This window comes from Pan paniscus, chromosome 18, assembly GCF_029289425.2.
Source record: "Pan paniscus chromosome 18, NHGRI_mPanPan1-v2.0_pri, whole genome shotgun sequence".
In the NCBI taxonomy this organism is placed as follows: Eukaryota; Metazoa; Chordata; class Mammalia; order Primates; family Hominidae; genus Pan; species Pan paniscus.
In genome coordinates this window covers 10,866,063-10,891,692 of record NC_073267.2, presented here as the reverse complement: position 1 = coordinate 10,891,692, position 25,630 = coordinate 10,866,063, and the positions used below count along the sequence as shown (strand labels likewise).

Here is a 25,630-nt window from a genome sequence, read left to right as displayed (position 1 = left end):
GAGGCAGAAGAATCGCTTGAATTCCGGAGGCAGAGGTTGCAGTGAGCCGAGATTGCACCACTGCACTCCAGCCTGGCAAAAGAGCGAGACTCCGTCTCAAAAAAAAGAAAAAAAAAAAAGAATAAAAAGAAACGCAGGGTTATATAATGCTAGTAACTTCAGCCTGATTGTGTTATTTTTGCTGTCGTTTATTAAAAACAAGAAAAAATGACAAAATTGCTGCACAGAGCTCCAGAGTGGGCAAGGCCTGTGCCCCAGGAACCTGTATCAGCTGAGGCCCAGGGATGGCTGCACCCACTGGCCCAGTCCAGGCCTAGAAGCAACAGACGCCGCAGGCTCCACGACCTGATGTCCCCAGTAGCCTCCCCGAGTCTGGACTCTTCGACTCATATCGGCTGGACGGCAGCAAACACTCGCCAGGCCACCTAGGACGTGGAATCTTTGGGTGGCGGGCAAGGCAGGGCGACAAAAATGGCGGTGCTGGAAGGCCCTATTGACACCTCCGGCCCAGAAGGCAAAGCGGTGTGGAGCAGTGACTGGCCAACGAGCCGCATGGATCCGGGACTTGGAGTTGCCGCTCAGTGCCCCTGAGATGGAACAATAATGACAAAGGCCTTCCAGGCCGGGAAATGAGCGGCCCAGCGACGGTTAGAACCGTTAAAACCGTTAGCAACCTTCCGTGCATGGTCCTGGCAGTGGAAGCCAGAAACGGTAGAAAAACTTAACAGCACCAGGCCAAGAGAAAGAAGTGCCCAGCATCCTTCGGGGAGATTTAGGAAGCAGTGTAGAAGTCCTGTGCATATAAGAAGAACAAGTTGATCTCCACTCTCCACATCCCACATTTTTTTTTTCTTTTTTTGAGACAGGGTCTCCCTCTGTCACCCAGGCTGCAATGCAGTGGTACAATCACTGCTGAGGTTCACAGCAGCCTCAAATTCCTAGATTCAAGTGATCCTCGCATCTCAGCCTCCCGATTAGGTGGGGCAATAAGTGCGTCCCACCACCCCAGGCTTTTTTTTTTTCGAGACGGAGTCTCGCTTTGTCGCCCAGGCTGGAGTGCAGTGGCGTGATCTCGGCTCACTGCAAGCTTGGCCTCCCACGTTCACGCCATTCTCCTGCCTCAGCCTCCTGAGTAGCTGGGACTACAGGTGCCCGCCACCCCGTCCAGTTAATTCTTTTGTATTTTTAGTAGAGATGGGGTTTCACTGTGTTAACCAGGATGGTCTCAGTCTCCCGACCTCGTGATTCACCTGCCTCAGCCTCCCAAAGTGCTGGGATTACAGCCGTGAGCCCCCGCGCCCGGCATTTTGTTTTTTTTTTAGATAGAGACAGCATCCTCCTGTGTTTCCCAGGCTCGTCTCCCAACTCCTGGGCTCAGGCAGTCCTCCCACTTTGGCCTCCCAAAGTGCTGGGATTACATGCTCGACCCACCACGCCCTCGCCTACATTTATCTTTTTCTAGAGACATGGTCTCACTCTGTCACCTAGGCTAGTGTGCAGTGGTGTGATTAATATTTTATTTTTTGTAGAGATGAGGGTCTTGCTGTATTGCCCAGGGTGGTCTCAAACTCCTATCCAGAAGCAATACTCCTGCTTCAGCCCCCAGAATAGCTTGGAGTTCAGGAGTAATCCACCACGGCCGCCTCTCACACCTTTTAAAAGAAAACATTTTTTTTCTTTTTCTCCCCCTGACGGGGCTCACTTTGTTACTCAGGCTGGAGTGCTGTGGTGTGAACATGGCTCACTGCAGCCTTGATCTCCCAGGCTTAGGTGATCCTCCCACCTCAGCCTCCTGAGCAGCTGGAACTGCAGGCCCGTGCCACCATGCCCAGCTAATTTTTATATATTTTTTGTAGAGATAGGATTTCACAGTGTTGCCCAGGCTGGTCTTGAACTCCTGAGCTCAGTTGATCCCCCCACCTGGGCCTCCCAAAATGCTGGATTACAGGTGTGAGGCACTGTGCCCGGCCTAAAACTTTTTTATTTGTAAAATTTTTGTACAATAGAAAAAAAAAATTTGCTGAAGTGGGAGGATCGCTTGAGGCCAGAAGTTTGAGACCAGCCTGGGCAATAAGTGACATCCCTGTCTCTATAAAAATATAAATAAATAAAACGTTTGCTACATCTAGGCCTTCTAGATAGAAAGGTTACTGACATGATAAAGTAGACCTGGAAAATCACATAACTTGTAAATGGCCATTTTTTTTTAATTGTAGAAAAGAAATGTCTTTTGGAAAGAACTTTTTGAAATGGAATTGTTAGACCACCAGTAGAAGCAACACACGTCCATTTTTGTTCAATGATTTAGAAGACATGGGACAGGGTGGCTCATGCCTGTAATCCCACCTGTTTGGGAGGCCAAGGTGGGTGGATCATCTGAGGTTGCGAGTTTGAAACCAGCCTGGCCAACATGGTGAAAGCCCATCTGTACTAAAAATACAAAAATTAGCTGGGAGTGGTGGCATGTGCCTATAGTCCCAGCTACTGGGGAGGCTGAGGCAGGAGAATCGCTTGAACCTGGGAGGCGGAGGTTGCAAAATGCTGAGATCACGCCACTGCACTCTAGCCTGGACGACAGCACAAGACTGTCTCAAGAAAAAAAAAAAAAAAAAAAAGGCCTGAGGAGGAAGAGAAGAAGCTTCTACACCAGTCTGGTCATATTTAGAAGTCATCTTCATATTACAACTATGCTCTCTGTGTGAATTTTATTTCTCCCTGTATATACAATTGATAAGTATTTTTTGAAATATCTATGCCAAAATGTTCATATTTAGAAGACACCTTATTATAACTATTGCTATGTGTGTGCAGTTTTATTTAGCAGTTTTATATATCTAGTGGACAGGTAAGTAAGCTCTTACTTGAAACATCTAGTCTTTCTGGATATTTTCAAGTATTTGATGTATCTAAAATTAGAGATATCCGTTAGGCTGATAGGTCCCTAAATTTTTTTAAAAAAGAAATTAGAGGGCTGGGTGCGGTGGCTCATGCCTGTAATCCCAGCACTTTGGGAGGCCAAGGCGGGTGGATCATGAGGTCAGGAGATCGAGACCATCCTGGTTAACACGGTGAAACCCCATCTCTACTAAAAACATAAAAAATTAGCTGGGCATGGTGGCGGGCGCCTGTAGTACCAGCTACTCAGGAGGCTGAGGCAGGGAGAATAGCGTGAACCTGGGAGGCGGAGCTTGCAGTGAGCCAAGATCGCACCACTGCACTCCAGCCTGGGCAACAGAGCAAAACTCCGACTCAAAAACAAAACAAAACAAACAAAAAAAGAAATTAGAGGTAGTAGTAAAACACTTTGTAGATAGTTTTTAAAAATTGATGGGCCTGGCTGGGCATGGTGGCTCACGCCTGTAATCCCAGCACTTTGGGAGGCCAAGGTGGGTGGATCACCTGAGGTCAGGAGTTCAAGACCAACCTGGCCAAAATGGCAAAATCTCATCTCTACTAAACATACAAAAATTAGCCAGTGTCCTGGTGGACACGTAATCCCAGGTACTGGGGAGGCTGAAGCAGGAGAATCGCTTGAACCCAGGAAAGGGAGATTGCAGTAAACCAAGATCGTACCACCACACTCCAGCTTGGATGACAGAGCGAGACTCTGTCTCAAAAAAAAAAAAATTCATGTGACAATGGTATGATTCCACTTATACGAGGTACTTAGAATAGTTAGATTCACAGAGACAGAAAGTAGAACAGTGGTTATCAGAGGCCAAGGGGATGGAGGAGCTGCTCACGGCGAGTTATTGCTTAAAGGGTACAGAGTTTCAGTTTGGGATGATAAAAAATTCTGGAGCTGGTTGGGAGTGATGATTGCACAACAGTGTGAATATACTTAATGCCACTGAACTGTACACCTAAAATGGTTAAACAGTGAATTTTATGTCAGATATATTTTACCATAATAACATTTTAAAAAATTGATGGGAAATATTATCTTTGCAATGGAATAGTTGCAAGTAGTTTGTTAATTGTTCAAACCACCTTGGTACTTGCTCATTTGGTTGAGGGAGATTAGAGGGAAGAAACTGCAAAAGATATTTTGCTAGTGCGTACTACAAGATTTCAGATTACTTGTTGCCTTGTATAGTAGCTGCACTTCTTTAAACTTTGCTATACTGTATATAAAGCCAGGAATGTTTTTCTCAAGGACATTGCAGCTACCTCTTTGAAATAAAATCTTCAAGGGAGATAGTTTTCCTAACTCTTACTTTTGTGGGAGGGTAGGAGTCTAACTTCAGTGGGTGACTTGCTCCAAGCTGCAAAACTGCCTCCTGTCTTAGAGATATGAAACATCTGTTTCTTCTTTGGATAAAGCCAACTAGCAAACAAAGACCACCCCCAATTAACAGATACATTTAAGATGGACTATATGTGATGAATGATGCTGTCAACTCCTCTTACTTGGGGACAAGTTATCATTTATCATAAGAATATGTATGTCATAGGTTGTATCTGCTTGACATCACAAAATATACCAGGAAAAAATGGTGAAATGTATCCCTTTCTTGGTTGGGTGCGGTGGCTCATGCCTGTAATCCCAGCACTTTGGGAGGCAAAGGTGGGTGGATCACCTGAGCCCAGGAGTTCCAGACCAGCCTGGGCAACATGGTGAGACCCCCCACCGTCTCTACAAAAAATACAAAAATTAGCTGGGTGTGATGGCATGTCCCCTACACTCCCAGCTCCTTGGGAGGCTGAGGTAGGAGGATGGATTGAGCCTAAGAGGTCAAGACTGCGGTGAGCTATGATTGTACCACTGCATTCCAGCTTGGGTGACAGAGTAAGACCCTTTCTCAAAAAAAAAAAAAAAAAAAAAAAAAAAAAAAAGGCAACAACAACAAAAACCCCCAAAAAAGAAAACAAAAACAAAAACAAAAAAAGGTTGGGTGCGGTAGCTCATGCTTGTAATCCCAGCATGTTGGGAAGCCAAGGCGGGTGGATCACCTGAGGTCAGGAGTTCAAGACAAGCCTCGCCAACATGGTGAAACCCCATCTCTACTAAAAATACATAAATTAGCCTGGCGTGGTGGCACGTGCCAGTAGTCCCAGCTACTCAGAGGCTGAGGCACGAGAATCACTTCAACCCGGAAGGCAGAGGTTGCAGTGAGCCGAGATCACGCCACCACACTCCAGCCTGGGCCAGAGTGTGACTCCATTTCGAAAACAAAAAGTTTTCTTTCTATCTTTGCAATCTCTTTGTGGATTGCCAGCGACACATATCATGTTCTTTCTTAATGCATATTCAATAACAATACTAATAAAACTATTTTTCTTTCTCTACTACTTTTGTGAAGAGGATTTCTGGGAGATTACTTTTGTGGGGGAAGATTTTGTTTTTAATTCTGTTTCCCCAATAATGACAAAAATAGTGGCAGTAGACTAACACATTTTGTTCATTTTGCGTTAAAGTACTTAGGCTGTCTTTTGATACTGACTATTGGAAATGAAATTGTAAAAACACATCTCATTCATTGGATTGGTTTCAGAAAGAAGGAATTGGGAGAAATGAATTATGGACCAGAGTGTTCCTGATTAGAAGCCACTTTCAGATATAACCATTGTTATATATGAAGTTGATTTAATGCTACTGTATATATAGTAGGCAAAATTAAGTCATTGTTTGAAACATCAAGCCTTTCTACATTTTTTTTTTTCTAAGACAGGGTGTCATTCTGTTGCCCAGTGGCTTGATCAGAGATCACTGCAGCCTCAAACTACTGGTCTCAAGGGATCCTCCTGTCTTAGCCTCCCAAGTAGCTGGGACCACAGGCGTATATCACTACACCTGGTTAATTTTAAAATTTCTCTGGAGATAGGGTCTCACTGTGTTGCCCAGGCTGGTTTCCAATTCCTGGGCTCAAGCAATCCTCCTGCCTCGACCTCCCAAAATGCTGGGATTACAGGTGTGGGCCACCGCACCCAGCCTCTAGATCTTTAAAAGTACACAAAGTGTGTTAAAAGTAGAGGTAGTAAAATAATACTGTGTTAGTGCATTTTCACACGGCTGTAAAGAACTACCTGAGACTGGGTAAGTTATAAACAAAAGAAGTCTAATTGACTTACAGTTCCACATGTCTGGGAGGCCTCAGGAAACTTAACAGTTATGGTGGAAGGAGAAGGGGATGCAGGCACAGTCTTCAAATGTCAGGACTAGAGGTGCACGCCACTATGCCCAGCTAATTTTGGTATTTTTGGTAGAGACAGGGTTTCACAATGTTGGCCAGGCTCGTCTCAAACTCCTAAAATCAAGCAATCTGCCTGCCTCAGCCTCCCAAAGTGCTGGGATTACAGGCATGACACCCAGCCCTGCCTATTTTAAGTCCCACCAACTGGGAGGCTTAAAACAACAGAATTGTATTGTCTCACAGTTTTGGAGGTTAGGAGTTGAAATTGAGTTTTCAGCAGGGCAGGTTCTTTCGGGATGCTCTAAGGAAGGATCTGTTCCTTGCCTCTCCGCTAGCTTCTGCTGGTTGCCGCAGTCTTTGGAGTTCTTACCTACATCACTCTAGTCTTTGCCTCCCAATGGAGGCTCTTGGCCTTCTTGACTATGTGTCTCCATGTGTTCTCTCTTCTCGTAAGGTCACCAGTCATGAGATTTAAAACCTACCTTAATCCAGTATGACATCATATTTTAACTTAATTATAACTGCAAATACCTTATCTTCAAACAAGGTCACATTCACAGGTAGTGGCGACTAGGAATTGAATGTACCTTTTTTAGGGGACACAGTGCAACCCACAACAGTTGCAGGTCAGTGATGGCTCTTCTGCCAGATGCTTCTTTCCATTGCTGGATGTAGCTGGACATAGACTGACGAAGTGGCCCCTACTTATCATGTGCTATTCCTGTGATAGAACAAACTAAAAATCTTAAAACATCCATTCAGATCAGTCATGTATCAAGTTCTACTGCATAACAGTTTTCATCACATGTCATAACTCACTCTGTGTTAGGAATTTCTGCTTCAGGGTCACGTTTGTACAAAACCTGCATTGCCTCACGATGACAGAATTCCTGTTAAGAATCAATCTGGGGCTGGGCGCGGTGGCTCATGCCTGTAATCCCAGCACTTTGGGAGGCCGAGGCGGGTGGATCACCTGAGGTCAGGAGTTCGAGACCAGCCTGACCAACATGGAGAAACCCCGTCTCTACTAAAAATACAAAATTAGCCAGGAATAGTGGCGCATGCCTGTAATCCCAGCTACTTGGAAGGCTGAGGCAGGAGAATCGCTTATACCCGGGAGGCAGAGATTGTGGTGAGCTGAGATCGTACCATTGTACTCCAGCCTGGGCAACAAGAGCAAAATTCTGTCTCAAAAAAGAAAAAAAAAATTAATCTGGGCTGGGCACAGTGGCTCACGCCTATAATCCCAGCACTTTGGGAGGCCAAGGCGGGTGGATTACTTGAGGTCAGGAGTGTGAGACGAGGCCAGCCTTTTTAGCAGAGATGAAACCCTGTCTCTATGGTGGAGGTTGCAGTGAGCCAAGATTCAGCCACTGCACTCTAGCCTGGGCAACAGAGCGAGACTCTATCTCCAAAAAAAAAAAAAAAAAAAAAAAATCAATCTGGCTGGGTGTGGTGGCTCATGCCTGCAATGCCAGCACTTTGGAAGGCTTGGATGGGTGGATCACCTGAAGTTGGGAGTTTGAGACCAGCCTGGCCAGAATGGTGAAACCCTGTCACTACTAAAAATAAAAAAATTAGCCAGGTGTGGTGGCACATGCCTGTAATCCCAGCTACTCAGGAATCTGAGACAGGAGAATCATTTGAACCTGGCACGCAGCAGCTGTAGTGAATTGCGATTGTGCCACTGCACTCCAAACTGGACAATGGAATAAGACTCTGTCTCAAATAAAAAAGTAAATTAAAAAAGTAATCAATCTGTTTCTAAGAGAAAATATGTGCATGTCATATATTGGACAAGGGACTCATATAAAATACACAAGGAACTCAAACTACTCAATAACAAGAAAACAAGAAATCCAATTTAAAAATAGGCGAAGGACTTGAATAGACATTTCTCAAAAGAAGAAATACAGAGGCTGGGCGTGGTGGCTTGTGCCTGTAATCCCAGCACTTTGGAAGGTCGAGGCGGGCAGATCACTTCACGTCAGGTGTTCAAGAATAGCCTGGGCAACATGGCAAAACCCTGTCTCAACCAAAAATACAAAAAATTAGCCAGGCATGGTGGCGTGCACTTGTGGCCCCAGCTACTCAGGAGACTGAGGTAGAGGATCACTTGAGCCCAGGAGTTAGAGTTTGCAGTGAGCCGAGATCTCACCATGGCACTCCAGCCTGGACAACATAGCAAGACCCTGTTTCAAAATATATATATGTATATATATACACACCCACCCACACATATATACACATACATATATAATATAAATAGATACACATTCACACACATATATATATGCACACACATATATATACACACACATATATACACACATATATATATAATGGCCAATAGATATATGAAAAAAATGCTCAACATCTCTAATCACCAGAGAAATGCAAATTAAGAACACAATGAGATATCACCTCACACCTGTTAGATTGACTATTGTTAAAAAGATAAAAGACAAGTTTTGTCAAGAATGTGGAGAAAAGGAAACCAATATACACTATTGGTGGTATTGTAAATCAGTAAAGCCATTTTGGAAAACAGGATGGAGGTGCCTCCAAAAACTACAGCTAGAATTACCGTATGATCCAGCAATCTTACTGCTGGATATATACCCAAAAGAAATGATAACAGTATGCCAAATAGATGTCTGCACTCTCATGTTTCTTCGGAGCATCATTCACAATAGCTGATATACAGAGAAAACCTAAATGTCTAAAAGTACATGGATGGATTTTTTCTTTTTCTTTTTTGAGGTGGAGTCTCACCCTGTCTCCCAGGCTGGAGTGCAGTGGCACAATCTTGGCTCACTGCAACCTCTGCCTCCCGGGTTCAAGCAATTCTCCTGCCTCAGCCTCCTGAGTAGCTGGGACAACAGGGGCCTGCCACCACGCCCAGCTAATTTTTGTATTTTTAGTAGAGACGAGGTTTCACTATGTTGGCCAGGCTGGTCTCGAACTCCTGACCTTTTGATCCACCTGCCTTGGCCTCCCAAAGTGCTGGGATTACAGGCATGAGCCACCGTGCCCAGCCTGCATAGTCTTTTCTACAAACTGAGGATGCTAGGAGAGGCTTCACCACACCTCTGGACATCAGGAAGTAGACAACACTATCCAGTAGAGGCATGCATCCTTTAATCCATTGCCTAGAGATTCTGGGGCACAAGTTGGAAGCTTGTGAGCTTTTCAAAATTTGGTTACTGACATGGTTTGGATTTGTGTCCCTGCCCAAATATCATGTCAAATTGTAATTCCCAATGTTGGAGGAGGGGTATGGTGGGAGGTGATTGGATCATGGGGGCAAACTCCCCCTTTGGTGTTCTCATGATAGTGAGTGAGTTCTCACGAGATCCGGTTGTTTAAAAGTGGGTGGCACCTCTTCCTTCTCTCTCTTCCTCGTTCTCCAGCCATGTAAGATGTACCTGCTTCCCCTTTGCCTTCTGCCGTGACTGTAAGTTTCCTGAGGCCTCCCCAGCCGTGTTTCTTGTACAGCCTGCAGAACCATGAGACAATTAAATCTCTTTTCTTTATGAGTTATCCAGTCTCAGGTAGTGCTTTATAGCAATGCAAGAACAGACTAATAAAGTTGTTTTTTGCCTTTGTATTTAAGTTAACTTATTCCACTTTACCTAGGAATGACTTATAATGACATGAAAAGGTGCTCAACACAGTCCTCACAGTCATCAGAGAAATCCCATATAAAACCATGATATGATGACATTATACAACCTCTAGAAAGGCAACAATTAAAACGACTGGCAGTACCAAGTGTTGGGGAAGATGTACAGCAGCTGGATTCTCACGCACTGCTTGTGGAAACATAAAATGGTGCAACCACTTTGGAAAACAGTTTGGCAGCTTTTCTGTTTTGTTTTTAAATAAAATTAAACATAAATTTACCATACCACTCAGCCATTTCTTTTTTTCTTTCTTTTAAAATACTTTCAACTTTTGTTTTAGATTCAGGGGTACATGACCAAGTTTGTTACCTGGGCATATTGTGTGATGTTGAGGTTTGGGGTCCGATTGATTCCATCACCCAGGTACTGAGCATAATACGCAATAGAGAGTTATTCAGCCCTTGCCTCCTCTCCTCCCTCCCCTTTCTAGGAGTCTCCAGTGTCTACTGTTGGCATCTTTATGTCCATGAGTAACCAGTGTTCAGCTCCCACTCAAAAGTGAGAACACGTGGTATTTGGTTTTCTGTTCCCGCATTAATTCCCTTGGGATAATTGCCTCCAACTGCATCCATGTTGCTGCAAAGAACATGATTTTGTTCTTCTTTATGGCTGCATACTCAGCATTTTCATATCTAGGTATCTATCCCAGAGAGCTACAGTCACAAAAAATGTTTGAGATGAATATCATTAGCAGATTTATTCTGCAAACAATTTTAATATCCACAACACAAAATTGGACAAATTTACACACATTCTTGAAATGGAATCCTACTGAGCAATGAAAAGGAGCAATACAAAAACACGGATGAATCTCAAAGACATTACATAGGCCAGGTGTGGTGGTTTGCGCCTGTAACCCCAGCACTTTGGGAGGCTGAGGCCAGCAGATCACCAGGTCAGGAGATTGAGACCATCCTGGCCAACATGATGAAACCCTGTCTCTACTAAAAATATAAAAAATTAGCCGGGTGTGGTGGCACATGCCTGTAGTCCCAGCTACACGGGAGGCTGAAGCAGGTGAATCCTTTGAACCTCGGAGGTGGAGGTTGCAGTAAGCCGAGATCGCGCCACTGCACTCCAGCCTGGGTGACAGAGTGAGACTCCATCTCAAAAAAAAAAAAAAGTTTACTAAACATATCCAGGACTTAACAAACCCAAGAAATGTCCCAATGCCCTGATATCTTAAAGACAAAAGCATTCTTTTCGAGAATAAGTTTCATTTTAAAGATAAGATTTCAGTCTGGGCACAGTGGCTCATGCCTGTTATCCCAGCACTTTGGGAAGCCATGGCAGGCAGATCACTTGAGCTCAGGAATTCGAGACCAGCCTGGCCAACACAGTGAAACCCTGACTCTACTAAAAACACAAAAATTAGCCAGGTGTGGTGGTGCTCGCCTGTAGTCCCAGCTACTGGGGAGGCTGAGACATGAGAATCACTTGAACTTGGGAGGTGAAAGTTGCAGTGAACTAAGATTGCACCACTGCACTGCAGCCTGGGTGACAAAGCAAGAATGTGTCTTAAATAAATAAATAAATAAATAAATAAATTGATTATTGCAAAAGTCTGTAGTTACACAAAGGTTAACAATTCTTTGTCACAAGAGCTTGCATTAGAGAAAATCTCCCCCTTGATTTTTTGGCTTGTTATCTTATACATAAACAGGCATTGTACCTAAGGTGGGCACCTTCCTTCTCTTGCTTTTGGGAACACCCTGTTCTGTCTAGGCAGTAGTTATCCTTATATTCCTTTACTTTTTTTTTTTTTTTTTTTGAGACAAGGTCTCACTCGATCACCCACGCTGGAGTGCAGTGGCACAATTTCAGTTCACTGCGACCTCTGCCACCCGAGTTCAAGTGATTCTCCTGCCTCAGCCACCAGAGTGGCTGGGATTACAGGCTCCTGCTACCATGCCTGGCTAATTTTTGTGTTTTAGTAGAGATAGGGTTTCACCATGTTGGCCAGGCTGGTCTCAAACTCCTGAGCTCAAGCAATCCACCTGCCTCGGCCTCCCAAAATGCTGGGATTACAGCATGAACCACCATGCTGGGCCTATTCCCTTACTTTCACTTTACTCTGTGGACTCACCCCAAATTCTTTCTTGCTTAAATTCCATGAAGCTTCTCTTGGTGTCTGGATCGGGACCTCTTTCTGGTAACATATTCATTTCCTAGGGCAACCATAACAAATTACTACAAATGGGGTGACCTGAAAAAACAAAAATGTATTCTCTTACAGTTTAGAAGGCTTGGAGTCTGCATTCAAGGTGTTGTTCGGGCCATGCTTGCTCTGAAGGCCTCAGGGGAGGATCCTTCCTCACCTCTTCTAGAAAGGTGGCTCCAGGTGTTCCTTGGCATTCCTTGATCTGCAGCTGTATCACTCCAAGGCCAAGGCACTTTGTCCCTTAAAGCCTTGCTGAAAAATCTCTGACATGAGGTAGTTTGAGAAGTGGGAGAAAAGGCATACACATTTATTTAACACATATACAAAGGAGCCTTCTTGTTTTTTTTTTTATGAAATTTCACTCTTGTTACTCAGGTTGGAGTGCAATGGTACAATCTCAGCACACTGCAACCTGCATCTCCTGGGTTCAAGTGATTGTCCTGCCTCAGCCTCCTGAGTAGTTGGAATTACAGGTGCACACCACCATACCCGTCTAAGTTTTGTGTTTTTAGTAGAGACAGGGTTTCACCATGTTGTCCAGGCTGGTCTCAAACTCCTGGCCTCAGCTGATCCACCTGCCTTGGCCTCCCAAAGTGCTGGGATAACAGGCAAGAGCCACCATGCCTAGCCTTGTTGCAGGAATCAGGAGACCAGAGAGACCAATGGGTGGGACAGAAGGATTTTATTAAGGTGCGCACCAGCTCAGTGGATTTGCATCCAAAAGACTGAGCTGCGAACAAAGACGGCTTGACTTTTGTACATGCATCTGAAGGGTGGTTAGCTAGTTTGAAACAAGCTTACAGTGGCACAAAATGCAGTGGTGTGAAAGCAAGTTTACAGAAACAGAACAAGGACACTTTATCAATAGTAACAGGCTTGCAACTCAGGCTCACTTAGGCATGTCATCTGACCCTTGCTGTATGGCCCATATGGCTGTAATTAAGGTTTGCTCAAGCTTATCTTGGGACCTTCACTGTGGTGCCCAGATGGCTGCAATCTAGGCTTGCTCAAGCTTATCTTGTGACCTTCACTGTGCTGCCTTGATGGAGAACAGGTACTTACAGAAACCAGCTGCGGAGCACAGGAATTTACAAGCCTACAGAACTTACAGAACAGGGTGCAATAGCAGGGAGTGGGTGGGGAGCTGCCTAAAGGAAAAATTCATGTTTTCTTTTTATATCTCCTGCTTCAGCCTTACATGAGAGCTTTCAAAATGAAGATCTGACATCCCAGTGAAGTAAAAAGGCTTCTATTTCATCTTGAGGTTACAGAGAGAATATGAGCTTGGATCCTGGTAAAACAGGTGATGGGAGGGAGGATAGGAGGAATTTGGTGGAGTGGTTACTAGGAAGAATGAGTGGAGCAGAGATTAACTTGTAAACAATTCTCTTTATGATTTAAATGATCCTTGCAGACAGTCATTATACTGTTCAGGTGTGGTTAAATTATTAGCCTTAAAGGGAGAGAAAGAAAAAACAATTGTTCTCTGTGGTGGGTCTAGATCTTAGGTAGATGGAGGAACTTCAGTTTCTATGGAAGAGACTGTGTGGCAGTGGGGCATTACAGCACAGGGGTCCCGATTCAGACCCCAAGAGAGGGTTCTTGGATCTCACGCAAGAAGGAATTCAGGGAGAGTCCGCAGTGCAAAGTAAAAGCAAATTTATTAAGAAAGTAAAGGAATAAAAGAATGGCTACTCTGTAGACAGAGCAGCTGTGAAAGCTGCTGGTTGTCCATTTTTATGGTTATTGCTTGATAATATGCTACACAAGGGGTGGATTATTCATGCCTCCCCTTTTTAGACCATATAGGGAAACTTCCTGACATTACCATGACATTTGTAAACTGTCATGGCGCTAGTGGGAGTGTAGCAGTGAGGACGACCAGAGGTCACTCTCATCACCATTTTGGTTTTGCTGGGTTTTGGCCAGCTCCTTTACTGCAAACTGTTTTATCAGCGAAGTTTTTATGACCTGTATTTTGTGTTGAGCTCCTGTCTCATCCTGTGACTTAGAATGCCTTAACCATCTGGGAATGCAGCCCAGAGATTATGAGTCAAATCAGCCTTCCTGAGAACTCAGAGGTTGGGTTTTAATGGATAATTTGGTGGGCAGCGGGGCTAGGGAATGGGTGTTGTTGATTGGTGGGCGATGAAATCATAGCAGTATGAAAAACAGTCCTCTTGCACTCAGTCTGCCTCTGGCTGAGGGCCACAGGACTGGTTGAGTCATGAGTCACAGGTCCAGGTAGGGTCAATTGATTGTCAGAATGCAAAAGTATGAAAAACATTTACAATCTTAGGCACTATAATAGTGATGTTATCTCTGGGTGTGGTGGCTCATGCCTATAATCCCAGCACTTTGGGAGGCCAAGGTAGGCAGATCACCTGAGGTCAGGAGTTTGAGACCAGCCTGGCCAACATGGAGAAACCCCATGGCTACTAAAAATACAAATATCAGCTGGGCGTGGTGGCGGGTGACTGGAATCCCAGCTACTCAGGAGGCTGAGACAGGAGAATCGCTTGAACCCAGGAGGCAGAGGTTGCAGTGAGCTGAGATTGCTTCATTGCACTCCAGCCTGGGCAACAGAGCTAAAAATAATTAGCTGGGTGTGGTGGCACATGTCTATAATCCCAGCTACCTGGGAGGCTAAGGCAGGAGATCACTTGAACCCAGGAGGCGGAGGTTTCGGTGAGTCAACTTTGAGCCATTGTACTCCAGCCTGGGCAATAAGAGTGAAAAAAAGAATTAAAAAAAAAGAATTTTTTAAAAAAGACATAAGACGTTTCCTATAGGGCCTGAGATAACTTTCTGGGGTAATAGAAATAGTCTGTATCTTGATTGTGGTGGCTATTACACAGGTGTACACATTTGTCAAACCCACAAAATGGTACACTTTTGTTTTTTTTGAGACAGAGTGTCATTCTGTTGCTCAGGCTGGAGTGCAGTGGTGTGATCTCAGCTCACTGAAACCTCTACCTCTCAGGTTCAAGCAATTCTCCTGTCTCAGCCTCCCAAGTAGCTGAGACTACAAGCATGCACCACCATGCCTGGCTAATATTTTTTTGGTAATTTTTAGTAGAGATGGGGTTTTACCATGTGGGCCAGTCTGGTCTTGAACTCCTGACCTCAAGTGATCCACCTGCCTTGGCATCCCAAAGTGCTGGGATTCCAGGTGTAAGCCACCACACCTGACCTGTATACTTTTTAAAATAGGGATTTTTTATGTGTGTGTGTGACAGAGTGTTGCTCTGTTGCCCAGTCTGGAGTGTAGTGGCATGATCTTGGGTCACTGTAACCTCCGCCTCCCAGGTTCAAACCATTCTTGTGCCTCAGCCTACCAAGTAGCTGGGATTACAGGTGCCTGCCACCACACTTGGCTAATTTTTGTATGTTAGCAGAGATGGGGTTTCACCATGTTGGCCAGGCTGGTTTCAAACTCCTGACCCCAGGTGACCTACTCACCTCAGCCTCCCAAAGTGCTGGGATTACAGGCATGAGCCACTCTGCCCAGCCAAAATAGGGGAATTTTTTAATAAGTTACACTGTTGCAGGAATCAAGGGACAGGAGAGACCAATGGGTGGGACATGAGGATTTTATTAGGTGAGCACCAGCCCAGTGGATTAACATCCAAAGGCTGAGCCCTGAGCAAAGACAGGGCTTGACTTTTATACATGCATCTGAAATGGGGTTGGCCAGTTTGATGGCACGAAACCTGTAGAGCAGGCAAGCGAGCTTACAGAAGCAGAACAAAGGCAGTTTGTCAAACAGTGATAGGTTTTAGAACTCAAACTTATCTTGTGACCTTGCTGTGCTGCACAGAAGGGAAAAACAGGAACTTACAAAACTTGCAAAAATAATTATGAGAACAGAACAAGGAACAACGGTAAGGGGGAAGAACCTGAAGGGGGAAGCTGAAAGAGAAAAACTTGTTTTCTTCATCCCTGCTCTGGGATGGGAGGGAGAGGCTCTGGATCCCATCCCTTCTGGGCCCTGGCTCTGTAGATAGTGCTATCAAAGTCCCAATAGAACCCTGCCCATTGCTGGGCCTTTGAGTGAGTCAGCCTAGTACAGGAAAACTTGTTTTTCTTTTTATGTCTTCTGCTTCAATACCACCTTAAAGTTAATTCTTAAAAAAGTAAGGTTCTCTACATGTAAGTTCCTCTGAATGGGCTACACCATGGTCGAGCCATTGTGATCCCTGTGACCCACACATACAGGCCTCCTGGAGTCACAAAGCCTGGAGCAACAAGAGAACCACTAAAGAAGAAGAAACAGCTAGTTCTGCCTTAACTGATTAACCAAATTTGCAACATTCCACCATTGTGATATGTTCCTGCACTACCCTAACTAATCAATCGACCTTGTGATATCGTGCCTTGTGACCTCCCCCTACCTCGTGACTATGCATCTTATGACATTCTTCCCCTGACCAAAAAAACTGCCCCTAACTGTAACTTTCCTCTACCTACCCCAAACCTATAATACCAGTTCCACTCCCACCACCCTTCACTGACTCCTTTCTCAGACTCAGCGGACTTGCACCCAAGTAAACAGCATTGTTGCTCATACTAATCCTACTCAGGTGGTCCCTTATAAAGATGTGTGTAACACTATGCACTGCAGGTAAACACAAAGGAGGAGCACTTTGCACTTTTTTAGAATATTTTTTTTTTATTTTTATTTTAAGAGACAAGGTCTCACTCTACCACCCAGGCTGGAATATGATCATAGCACACTGCAGCCTCAAACTCCTGGGCTCAAGCAATCCTCCCACTTCAGCCTCCTGAGTAGCTAGGACTACAGGTGTACAAAATTAGCCTAATTTTTACTTTTCATTTTTTGTAGAGACAGGGTCTTGCCATGTTCCCTAGGCTGGTGTCAAACTCCCAGCCTCAAGCAATCCTCCTACCTCAGCCTCCCTAAGTGCTGCAATTACAGTTATGAGCCACTGTGCTCAGTCCCATGCACTCTTTCAAGAGTGTAGGAAACTTCTTGGAAGGGATGGTATTGGAACTTCTACTTGAAGAATGAATAGGGCCATATGGCAATTTAAAACCAGATCCTGAAATTCTATGGCCCTGCCCCCATCAAGATCTGTGACTACTGATCTTTTTTTTTTTTTTTTGAGACAGAGTCTCGGTTGGTCACCCAGGCTGGAGTACAGTGGCGCAATCTCAGCTCACCGCAACCTCTGCCTCCCAGGTTCAAGCAATTCTCCTGCCTCAGCCTCCCGAGTAGCTGGGACTACAGGTCTATTCCACCATGCCCAGCTAATTTTTGTATTTTTGGTAGAGATGGGGTTTCACCATGTTGGCCAGATGGTCTCGATTTCTTGACCTCGTGATCTGCCCGCCTCGGCCTCCCAAAGTGTTGGGATTATAGGTGTGAGCCACCGCGCCAGGCCTGTGGATACTCATATTTAATGACTCAACCACTAGAATGAAGTAGAATTGATGCTGTGCTAGCTTCTGGGCCCACCTTTAGACAGGGGCAGCTTTTGCTTCTTGTCCCTTGGACACTCTTTAGGAACCCAGCCACCATGCTGTGAGGAAGCCCGTATAGCCTGCAGAGAACTGGTGTGGAAAGGAACTGAACCCCCTCCCTCCCAGACCTGGCTGGGTTCCCAGCTGACAGCCAGCCCTAGCTTGCTTATTATTTTAAGCTGAAGACATTTGAGATTCAACAGATGTGGAAAGAAGCCTTCTGGGAGCTGCCTTCATTTGACTAAAAGCAGCATCTTCTGGGAAATAAGGCTACCATAAACCCTCTCTCTTTGAGAGCATCATAGCCAAGAACAAGAAAGACACTTGCACCTGCATAAACAAACATTACTGCAGACTTGACTTCTCATTTTTTCTCCTAAAATCCTATTTATCTTTCCTAAAGAAACCTATTTGTTCTTCTCATAAGAGCCTTTTCTCTCCCCTCCCTTTTCCCTTAGGTGTATAAGCCTTTAACTCTAATCATTTAATGAACAAGCTACTTTTTTTTTTTTGAGACATTGTCACTCTGTCATCCAGACTGGAGTGCAGTGGCATGATCATGGCTCACTGCAGCCTCGACCTCCCAGGCTCAAGCAATCCTTTCACCCCTCAGCCTCCCCAGTAGTTGATGCAGGTGTATGCCACCACACCCAGCTAATTTTTTTTTTTTTTTTGGAAAGATGGGGTCTCACCATATTGCCTGGGCTGGTCTCAAACTTCTGAGCTCAAGCAATTCCCCGCTTCAGCCTCCCAAATTTCTAGATTGTAGGCTTGAGCCACTGCACCCGGTCAGCAAGCTACTTCTTTTTTTTTTTTTGACGGAATCTCACTCTGTCGCCTAGGCTGGAGTGCAGTGGCGTGATCCTGGCTCACTGCAACCTCTGCCTCCTGGGTTGCAGCAGTCTTCCTGCCACGGCCTCCCACGTAGCTGGGATTACAGGTATGTGCCACTAAACCCAGCTAATTTTTGTATTTTTAGTGGAGATGGGGTTTCGCCATGTTGGCCAGGCTGGCCTTGAACTCCTGACCTCAGCTGATTCACCCACCTCAGCCTCCCAAAGTGCTGGGATTACAGGCGTGAGCCACCGTGCCTGGCCTGCAAGCTACTTCTTTTGTTGGCTCCTGTATTGCATACATATAAGCCGTTTTTCTCGTGTAAATCTAGCCTTCTTCACCTTAATTCGCAGCCCGCCACACCCCCCACCACCCAAAAGAACCTAAAAGGGTAGAGGAAAAGTTTTTCCTCCTCCATACCATAAATAGTCACAAGTCAGGCTTTGCTACCAAATGAGATCACTGGGAAAAAAAATCAATTTAGTTTTAAAACTATTTTGGATGTGAATTTTGGAAGTGCACTTAAGAGGAAGTGCACTTAAAGAACTTGGGTCAGGTGCAGTGGCTCACACCTGTAATCCCAGCCCTTTGGGAGGCTGAGGTGGGCGGATCACTTGAGGTCAGGAGTTTGAGACCAGCGTGGCCAATGTGGTGAAACCCCATCTCTACCAAAAATATAAAAAGTTAGCTAGGTGTGCTGGTGCATGCCTGTAATCCCAGCTACTGGGGAGGCCGAGGCAGGAGAATCACTTGGACCCAGGAGGCAGAGGTTGCAGTGAGCCTATATCATGCCACTGCACTCTGGCCCAGATGACAGAACAAGACTCTGCCTCAAAAAAAAAAACAAACAAACAAAAAAAAAAGTGCTGGGCGCGGTGGCTCATGCTTGTAATCCCAGCACTTTGTGAGACTGAGGCGGGCGGATCACGAGGCCAGGAGATCGAGATCACGGTGAAACCCTGTCTCTGCTAAAAATACAAAAAATAAAATAAAATTAGCCAGGCGTGGTGGAGGGCGCCTGTAGTCCCAGCTACTCAGGAGGCTGAGGCAGGAGAATTGCTTGAACCTGGGAGGCGGAGGTTGCGGTGAGCCGAGATTGCGCCATTGCACTCCAGTCTGGGAAACGAGCAAAACTCCGTCTCAAAAAAAAAAAAAAAAAAGAAAGAAAGCCAACGTGGAGATGATTTGTCAGAGGTCTCTGTCAAGGAGCCAGGAGGGCAAAAGTTGGCCCTCAGTCATATATGGATCCAGAGGGATCTTACCTGTTTGAACTGGGCCAGATCGCAAACGTTCTGGAGAAGCAGCTTCATTGGGTTTGAACTGCTCACACCGGGGCAGATCGCGAACCGCCTGAAGACACAGCTGTGCTGAATTTTAAGCTGATCATGGCCTAGAGCCTTTCTAAGCTGTCAGCTGGCCTATAGGGGGAGGAAAAAACAAACAAATGAAAAAAACAAGAAGAAAAGAAATGTTGTATTCAAGGAATACAGGCCCCTTTAAGCCATCAGGCCAAAGAGGCATTGAAATGAAACAGCAGTTAGGTTACTTCCCTTTGAATTAATAATCACCTTATTTTTTATTTTTATTTTTCAGAGACAGGGTCCGCCTCTGTGGCCCAGGCTGGACTGCAGTGGCACCGTCACATCTCACTGCAGCCTCCCCCTCCTGGACTCAAGTGATCCTCCCATCTCAGCCTCCTGAGTAGCTGGGACTGCAAGCACACACCAGCATGCATGGCTAATTTTTAAATTTTTTGTAGAGACAGGGCCTCACTCTGTTGTCTAGGCTGGTCTCAAACTCTTAGGCCCAAGCAATCCTCTGGCTTTCACCCCTGAGTAGCTGGGGCTACAGGTGTGCACCACCATGTCCGGCTAAATTTTTTAAAAGTTTTCAGCAGAGATATAGTCCCCCTATGTTGCCCAGGCTGGTCTCACACTCCTGGGCTCAAGTCATGCTCCCACTTCAACCTCCCAAAGTGCTGGGATTACAGGCTTGAGTCACTGCACCCAGCCAAATAATAATCACCTCTTGAAGCCACTTGCTATGTGGCTTCTACACTTAACTAAGGCCACGTACCCCTAAAATACCAAATGCCCTACAGTTCACCAATATATAGCCAATCACTAGCCAATGTTATTTCTGTAAACCCATGAGAATTCCTAACAATGTTTGTAATCACCCTCTCTCCTGATTGGTTATTTTTTCTTTAAAAACTTCAGCCTCTCTAATGTCCTCTGGAGCAGGCCCCACAGCAAGTTGGAAGTGTGTCCTGGACTACTGCCCTCAACCTTGACCCAAATAAACTTTATATTAATATTGTCTCAGCTTCTCCCTTTGAGGTTGACAGGTCATGTGTCAATCACAGACTGTGCTACTGTCTTCCGCTTAGGTAAACTTGCAGTAAACCTTTAGAAACCCCTGCCTAGTCTTGCCTGGCTGAAACACGTTTTAGCTACTTGCTAGATTTGTTTCTCCCAAATTGCAATGCATAAAAACCCTGATTAAAATGCCTTCCTGGGCCAGGTGCAGTGACTCACGCCTGTAATTCCAGCACTTTGGGAGGCCAAGGATGGTGGATCACCTGAGGTCAGGAATGCCAGACCAGCCTGGCCAACATGGGGAAACCCCATCTCTACAAAAATACAAAAATTAGCCGGGCATGATGGCGGATGCCTGTAGTCCCAGCTACTCAGGAGGCTGAGGTGGGAGAATCATTTGAACCTGGGAGGTAGAGATTGCATGGAGCTGAGATCACTCCACTGCACTCCAGCCTGGGTGACAGATCGAGACTCTGTCTCAAAAATAAAATGGGCGGGGCACGGTGGCTCACACTTGTCATCCCAGCACTTTGGGAAGCCGACATGGGCAGATCACAGGGTCAGGAGTTCGAGACCAGCCTAGCCAACATGGTGAAACCCTGTCTCCACTAAAAATACAAAATGAGCCGGGTGTGGTGGCGCATGCCTGTAATCCCAGCTACTCGGGAGGCTGAGGCAGGAGAATCACTTGAACCCCTGGAGGCAGAGCTTTCAGTAAGCTGAGATCGTGCCACTGGACTCTACCCTGGATGACAAAGCGAGACTCTGTGTCAAAAAAATAAAAATAAAATAAAATAAAAGTCCCTCCCTTTGTTTGTGGCTCCCCAGTGTTGGTTGACAGTGCATGGATGAAATGTATAATCCCTCCTGAGTTCTCCTGCCCTTCAGGAAGGTTTTTTACACATATAGTGGCCTCAGATGCATTTCTTGATTTGGAGTTGAGGGTGGAATCTTGGCAGAATTGACAGAAGAGGCACCAGTGGGACAGAGGAGGGACAAGGGGAGCAAACTTTTTTTTGTTTAATAATGAGCGGGGAGGCAATGGCCTTCTCCTCCTTCCTCCCAGGGTGTCTCCTTAAAAACATAACAGGCCCCACAAAAAGTTGAAGGAGTGAAGAACGTGCCAACCAAAAATATGCTAGATTGGCATATTGATTATTTCGAGTTGAAAACATTGATGAAATTGTTTGGTATGTTTGCTTGTTTTATTTATTTTGAGATAGAGTCTCATTTTGTTGCCCAGGCTGGAGTGCAATGGCACAATCACAGCTCACTGCAGCCTTCACCTCCTGGGCCCAAGCATTTGTCCTACTTCAGCTTCCTGAGTAGCTGGGTCTGTAGGTGTGCATCACCACACCCACACAAGAGGAAATATACACCTTTTTTTTTTTTTTTTTGAGACGGAGTCTCGCTCTGTGTCGCCCAGGCTGGAGGGCAGTGGTGCGCTCTCATCTCACTGCAACCTCCGCCTCCCTGGTTCAAGCGATTCTCCTACCTTAGCCTCCGAAGCAGCTGGGACTACAGGTATGCGCCATCACGCCCAGCTAATTTTTGTATTTTTAGTAGAGACGGGGTTTCACCATGTTGGCCAGGATGATCTCGATCTCTTGACCTTGTGATCTGCCCACCTCAGCCTCCCAAAGTGCTGGAATTACAGGCACGAGCCACCCCATCCGGCCCACATTTTATTAGTTTTACATGTACATGGGGATCTTCACAAGAAACAAAAAAATGATTCTTTTTTTTAGATGGAGTCTTGCTCTATTGCCCAGGCTGGAGTGTAGTGGCGTGATCTCAGCTCACTGCAACTTCTGCCTCCTAGATTCAAGCAGTTCTCCTGTCTCAGCCTCCTGAGTAGCTGGGATTACAGGCACACACCACTACATCCAGCTAATTTTTGTGTTTTTAGTACAGAAGGGGTTTCATCATGTTGGCCAGGCTGGTCTTGAAGTCCTGAGCCCAAGTGTTGTGCCTGCCTTGGCCTCCCATAGTGCTGGGATTACAGGTGTCAGTCACCATGCTCGGGCCCAAGAATGTGATTCTTCACGAGCAGGAAGATTGGTTGGGCCCAAGAATTTGAGACCAGCTAGGCAACATAGCAAGACCCTATCTCTATAAAAAGAAAAATGAAATAATTATCTGGGCTTGGTGGAGCATGCCTGTAATCACAGCTACTTGAGTGGCTGAGGCAAGAGGATGGTTTGAGCCCAGGAGTTTGAGGCTGTAGTGAGCTATGATCATGCCACTGCACTCCAGCCTGGTGACAGAGCAAGAGCAAGACCTTGCTCTAAAAAAAAAAATTAAAAAGGGCTAACTAACCTCTCTCTTTGTGCATGCAGCAGGCCATAAAAATTCCTCTGGGAGGAGGGCTTTCACATACCAGGGTGAGAAAATAGCCCTTATCACCAGAGACTGGGAATTGGGGACTGTGATGGACCTGAATAAACATACTTAATGAAACAACCTTTATCTTCCACTGTTTGACACCCCCATATATCTCCTATCAACTCCCCTAGAAAATTTATTGCCCTAGCCAGGTTTTCCTGTCATTTCTTCTCAAATGTAATCTAAATAGTGTACAAATAGTGAAAAGAGCCGTGCACATTCCTCAGCCCCGGGCTCAAAACAAACAAGCCCAGTACAAACACCACCAGGAAAGTCTCCGATAAGGGGACAGATGAGGGGACAGCCGTTCAAAGTTTTACTGAAAGAGCGGGAACCAAAAGAATTCCTTTGTTCCCCTGTAACTTTCAGGCTATAAAAAAGCAAACACTCGCATTGTTCGGGGCCCTCTTGTATGCGCTGAAATGGAGGGACCAGGTTCGAACGTGTAGTAAAGATCCTTGCCACTTGGCTTTGACTCTGGACTCTGGTGGTCTTCTTTGGGGACAAACGATCTGGGCATAACATCTGGGGGCCCGTCTGGGATTCCCCAAGCCCACCAGACCCCTGGTCAACGGATCTTCTAGGATCGATCTACTGATAGGTGAGCTGGCTCGTCTCCGTTTGTCTGTCTGTGTCTGTTCTGAATCCGAATCTGTGACTCGCGAGGTCTGAAACTGGAGCTGGCACAGTCCTGGCGGACGCGCTATAGGACGGCCAGCGGAGACCAGTGGGAGACGTCCCCTGGCTCTCATCTGATTTATATTGCGATCTGAGCTGCCCCGGTTTGGCGGGCAGCAGCCGTATCTGAGCTGCCCGGTTGGGCGGGCAGCAGCTGTCTCTGATCTGAGCTGCCCCGGTTGGGTGGGCAGCAGCTGTCTCTGAACTGAGCTGCCCCGGTTTGGTGGGCAGCAGCCGTATCTGAGCTGCCCGGTTGGGCGGGCAGCAGCTGTCTCTGATCTGAGCTGCCCCGGTTTGGCGGGCAGCATCTGTCTCTGATCTGAGCTGCCCCGGTTTGGCGGGCAGCAGCCGCATCTGAGCTGCCCGGTTGGGCGGGCAGCAGCTGTCTCTAATCTGGGCTGCCCCAGTGCGACCGCGATCCAGGCAGCTGACTCTGACCCGGGCTTCCGGTGCGTGCTTGCGATCTGAACTGCCCTGGTTTGGCGGGCAGCAGCTGCCTCTGACCAGGGCTGCCAAAGTGCGCCTGCGATTAGATATCATTAATAAGTAAGTCAGATCAGATTTCCTTTACAGGGATTCAAACCCACATTCCTTTACAGGAAGAGACTACAAATTATTACAGGATGGGTAATACCCATAGCACTCCTCTATCTCTCCTTACGAGTAATTTCAAAGAAGTTAGAGCAAGGGGCCATGATCTTGGTATAGAAATCAGGAAAGGAAAGCTAATTACTCTGTGTTGCTCCGAGTGGCCTGCCTTTGATGTGGGGTGGCCGCCCAAAGGGACCTTCCGACTTGCTGTCATCACTAGGGTAAAGTCCAAGATTTTCCTACCTGGGCGTGCGGGCCACTTAGATCATATCCCATATATCCTCATATGGCAGGACCTTGTTGAGAACCCGCCTCCTTGGCTGTCCCCTTTCCAATTGGCCTCTGAACCCTGTAAGGCACTAGTTGCTCGACCACTAAAATCCAAGCAACCAACTGCCCCCCCATCCTGTTTTACCTGACAGCGGGGACCCACTGTTCACAGAACCCCCTCCGTACCCCTCCGGGCCCCAGGCCCCAGCCCCCCTGGCTGAGCTGCGGGAGGGAGCAGGCGGACGGGAGGCGGCCGGCACACACGGGCCCGCTGAAAGGGAAAGTAACTTTGAAGGGCCGGCAGGGAGGACGCGAGGGCGCACTTCGCGGACCAGCCCCCCTCAGCCGCCTGACTCCATGGTGGCTTTACCCCTTCGGGAAATAGGACCCCCAGATGACACAGGAATCCCCAGGCTCCAGTACTGGCCATTCTCCACCAGTGATCTGTATAACTGGAAAACTCAGAGTGCTCGGTTTTCAGACAACCCCAAAGATTTACTGGCTTTACTAGATAGTGTCATGTTCACCCACCAGCCCACTTGGGATGATTGTCAGCAGCTCCTCCGAATTTTGTTCACCACGGAAGAGCGAGAGAGAATACAGATAGAAGCTAGAAAGCTGGTCCCGGGGGATGACGGTCAACCGACTGCCAACCCCGACCTCATAAACGCAACCTTTCCTCTGACCAGGCCGGCGTGGGACTACAACACGGCAGAAGGTAGGGGACGGCTACACCTTTATCGCCAGACTCTAATGGCAGGTCTCCGGGCAGTTGCTCGCAAGCCCACTAATTTGGCTAAAGTATATTCTATTCTGCAGGGAAAGACAGAGAGCCCAGCTACCTACTTAGAAAGATTAATGGAAGCTTTTAGACAGTACACCCCCATAGATCCAGAGGCTCCAGGAAGTCAGGCAGCTATTGTAATGTCTTTCGTAAATCAGGCAGCCCCAGATATTAAGAGAAAACTCCAGAAATTAGAAGACTTGGAGGGAAAGTGGATTCAGGACCTCCTTCAGATAGCCCAGCGGGTTTACAATAACAGAGATACTCCAGAGGAAAAGCAATTTAAGGCCACTTAAAAAAAAAAT

General features: G+C 46.3%; 1 protein-coding gene across 3 annotated transcripts in view; it reads right to left on the bottom strand.

Annotated features, from left to right (window-relative positions):
* The window catches only part of ATF7IP2 (activating transcription factor 7 interacting protein 2), a 168,021-nt gene that overhangs the window by 127,154 nt on the left and 15,237 nt on the right, over positions 1–25,630 (bottom strand). Inside the window, exons 2-6 of one of the 3 annotated variants that reach the window (XM_055099483.2) lie at positions 19,562–19,717; positions 12,139–12,244; positions 11,907–11,988; positions 9,563–9,633; positions 6,722–6,855 (exon numbers count right to left, since the gene is read on the bottom strand). The gene's annotated coding sequence lies outside the window, so the exon portion shown is untranslated. Of the gene's footprint in view, positions 1–6,721; positions 6,856–9,562; positions 9,634–11,906; positions 11,989–12,054; positions 12,245–19,561; positions 19,718–25,630 lie in introns of all 3 variants that reach the window. The other 2 variants (XM_055099479.2, XM_055099482.2) reach the window with 2 other exon arrangements.